The sequence below is a fragment of the Limulus polyphemus genome, unplaced genomic scaffold, assembly GCF_000517525.1.
Source record: "Limulus polyphemus unplaced genomic scaffold, Limulus_polyphemus-2.1.2 Scaffold2169, whole genome shotgun sequence".
Classification (NCBI taxonomy): domain Eukaryota; kingdom Metazoa; phylum Arthropoda; class Merostomata; order Xiphosura; family Limulidae; genus Limulus; species Limulus polyphemus.
Genome location: NW_013667779.1, coordinates 1,561 through 5,912, shown reverse-complemented (window position 1 = coordinate 5,912; position 4,352 = coordinate 1,561).

The window sequence follows — 4,352 nt, the reverse complement described above, 5'->3', positions numbered from 1 at the left end:
AATATGACTGAAAAATTTCATTTTTTCTGAAAAGGTGGTGTCTATTTACTTGTGACCACTCAGTGTACACAGCTTGTTATACGTTTCATAATATGCTGTGTGTTCATTACTTACAGTACATCTATACAGCATATAGTATGATTCAAATGTTTCAGATCTGCCCATGAACTTTCGCGTTAACGGTAAATGATAAAGACAATGTAATCAAAAATACCTCAGATCTGAGAAAAAGGTGCGTCCAAAAAGGATTCAGCATGCGACTTAAAGGAATGAAACCAAAATCTGCGGGACAACCGGTAGCTATACTTCTAGAATTGGTTAGAATTTTACAGCAAATATTCGTTCATTTGTTAGCCAGGCCGCGTTTTTTGTTGAACTTGGGGCATGATGATTGGAAAAACAAAATACGCGGTCTAACTCACAAATAAATGAATAGTTGCTGTAAAATTCTTATCAATGCTATAAGTGTAGCTACCAGTTTGGCCGTCAATTTTGATTTCATTCCTTTAAGTGGGAATTAGACACATATGAATGATATTTGTTTTGCTTGGATGTCGCTTCCATACGTAGTTAAAGTTTTAGATCCACTGGGGAAGCCTATTTACATTAAAGTGAAACATGATAATTAATCAGTTAGGATGCTTTAGATGTCTTTGAGGGGACATGTTGCACTAAACCAAATAACTAAAGGGATAGTTGAAAATGAATCAGTTGTAGAAGTACAGACAGAGAAATGTGCAATTCAGAATCAGGGTGTGTGTGACTGAACTGATAAGTTACATACACCTCCAGATTTGTTAAGGAAGGAATTAACTTAACATTAGTTGGAAAATTTGACGCATAGAGAGTAGATGGACAGAGATTTGAATGATGAGGAAGTGGGAGGTAGATGTCATTGTCAACAGTCGTAGAATATAGTAGAAGTTGAACATTCAAGAGAAAACGACAGATAATTCTTCGAAAATTATGGACATACTAGGTGTAATAAACTCCGGCAAATAAATTATACGCACTTCGACCAATGTAGAATTTCTCTATATATCGCTACCAAAAAGTACTGAATATATGGATCCTAACCAAATTTGATATACAGGTTCACTAGTTCGTTCCGAAATTACATGCAAAGATTCACCATGCTACCCTTCGTTTTAAGGGAGTTATGGTGGGTTTTGCGTTTTGTACCAGTACATCGTCAAATTTCAACGGATTTTCTCGAATTTTTTCATGAAGGTTCGTTGCGTCCTTGCATATTTACATGCACATTTGTAACTTTGTAGTATTAGTTTTGCAATTTTTGTGGTCGTTTTTTGTTACTACTTTATTGGATTCTCTTGAAGCGTATTTGTACTGCAGTGAAGCATTTTGTTATTCTTTGTTTCTCGATTTCATGTTACCAGTGGGTACTGAATTGATGCATCTTAACCAAATTTGGTATGTAGGTTCACTACTTCGTTCCGAAATTAAATGCAAATTTTCACCATGCTACTCTTCGTTTTAAAGGGAGTTATGGCAGGTTTTGCGTTTTGTACCAGCATTTCGTCAAATTTCAACGGATCTTCTCGAAATTGTTTATTAAAGTTCGTTGCGTCCTTTCGTATTTACATTCAAAATACTAACTTTGTAGTGTTAGTTTGCGATTTTTATGGTCGTTTATGTTACTACTTTATTGGCTTCTCTGAAATCGTATGTGTAGTGCAGTGAAGCTTTTTGTTACTACTTATTTCTCGATTTCTTGTTACTACAGTGTACTGAATTGATGCATCTTAACCAAATTTGATATATAGGTTCACTAGGTCGTTCCAAAATTACATGCAAAGTTTCACCATGCTACTCTTCGTTTTAAGGGAGTTATAGGATGTTTTGCGTTTTGTAACAGTACTTCGTCAAATTTCAACGGATCTTCTCGAAATTTTATGAATGTTTGTTGCGTCCTTTCGTACTTACATTCAAAATACTAACTTTGTAGTGTTAGTTTTGCAATTTTTATGGTCGTTTATGTTACTACTTTATTGGCTTCTATGAAATCGCATGTGTAGTGCAGTGAAGCTTTTTGTTACTACCTATTTCTTGATTTATTGCTACCACAGGGTAATTCATAGATGGATCTTAGCCAAATTTGATATATAGGTTCACTAGTTCTTTCCGAAATTACATGCAAAGTTTCACCATGCTACTCTTCGTTTTATAGGGAGTTTGGCGGGTTTGCGTTTTGTACCAGTATAGTCAAATTTCAACGGATCTTCTCGAAATTTTACCGGAAGGTTCGTTGCGTCCTTGCGTATCTACATGTACATTTGTAACTTTGTAGTATTAGTTTTGCAATTTTTGTGGTCGTTTTTTGTTACTACTTTATTGGATTCTCTTGAAGCTTATTTGTACTGCAGTGAAACATTTTGTTATTCTTTGTTACTCGATTTCATGTTACCAGTGGGTACTGAATTGATGCATCTTAACCAAATTTGGTATGTAGGTTCACTAGTTCGTCCCAAAATTACATGCAAAGTTTCACCATGCTACTCTTCGTTTTAAGGGAGTTATAGGATGTTTGCGTTTTGTACCAGTACTTCGTCAAATTTAACGGATGTTCTCGAATTTTTTATGAATGTTTGTTGCGTCCTTTCGTATTTACATTCAAAATACTAACTTTGTAGTGTTAGTTATGCAATTATTATGGTCGTTTATGTTACTATTTTATTGGGTTCTATGAAATCGCATGTGTAGTGCAGTGAAGCTTTTTCTTACTACCTATTTCATGATTTATTGCTACCATAGGTTACTGAACAGATGGATCCTAACCAAATTTGATATATAGGATCACTAGCTCGTTCCGAAATTACATGCAAGGTTTCACCATGCTACTCTTCGTTTTAAGGGAGTTATGGCGGGTTTTGCGTTTTGTACCAGTACATCGTTAAATTTCAACGGATCTTCTCGAAATTTTTCATGAAGATGCGTTGCGTCCTTGCGTATTTACATGAACAGTTGTAACTTTGTAGTATTAGTTTTGTTATTTTTGTGGTCGTTTTTTCTTACTACTTTATTGGATTCTCTTGAAGCGTATTTGTACTGCAGTGAAGCATTTTGTTATTCTTTGTTACTCGATTTCTTGTCACCAGTGGGTACTGAATTGATGCATCTTAACCAAATTTGGTATGTAGGTTCACTAGTTCGTTCCAAAATTACATGCAAAGTTTCACCACGCTACTCTTCGTTTTAAGGGAGTTATAGCAGGTTTTGAGTTTTGTATCAGTATTGCGTCAAATTTCAACGGATCTTCTCGAATTTTTTTATGAATGTTCGTTGCGTCCTTTTGTATTTACATTCAAAATACTAATTTTGTAGTGTTAGTTTTGCGATTTTTATGGTCGTTTATGTTACTACTTTGTTGGATTCTCTGAAATCGCATGTGTATTGCAGTGAAACTTTTTCTTACTACCTATTTCATGATTTATTGCTACCATAGTATACTGAATAGATGGATCCTAACCAAATTTGATATATAGGATCACTAGCTCGTTCCGAAATTACATGCAAAGTTTCACCATGCTACTCTTCCTTTTAAGGGAGTTATAGGATATTTGCATTTTGTACCAGCATTTCGTCAAATTTCAACGGATCTTCTCGAAATTTTTTATGAAAGTTCGTTGCGTCCTTTCGTATTTACATTCAAAATACTAACTTTGTAGTGTTAGTTTTGCAATTTTTATTATCGTTTATTGGCTTCTATAAAATCACATGTGTAGTGCAGTGAAGCTTATTGTTATTAAGTATTTCTTGATTTATTGCTACCACAGGGTAATAAATTGAGGCATCTTAACCAAATTTGATATATAGGTTCACTAGTTCGTTTCGAAATTACATGCAAACTTTCACCATGCTACTCTTCGTTTTAAGGGATTTATGGCGGGTTTTGCCTTTAGTACCAGTAGAGTAAAATTCCAACGGATCTTCTCGAAATTTTTACTGAAGGTTCGTTGCGTCACATGCACATTTGTAACTCTGTAGTATTAGTTTTGCAATTTTTGTGGTCGTTTTTTCTTACTACTTTATTGGATTCTCTTGAAGCGTATTTGTACTGCAGTGAAGCATTTTGTTATTCTCTGTTTCTCGATTTGTTTTTACCAGTGGGTACTAAATTGATGCATCTTAACCAAATTTGGTATGTAGATTCACTAGTTCGTTCCGAAATACATGCAAAGTTTCACCATGCTACTCTTCGTTTTAAGGGAGATATAGCAGGTTTTGAGTTTTGTACCAGCATTTCGTCAAATTTCAACGGATCTTCTCGAAATTTTTCATGAATATGCGTTGCATCCTTGCGTAATTACATGCACATTTGTAATTTTGTAGTA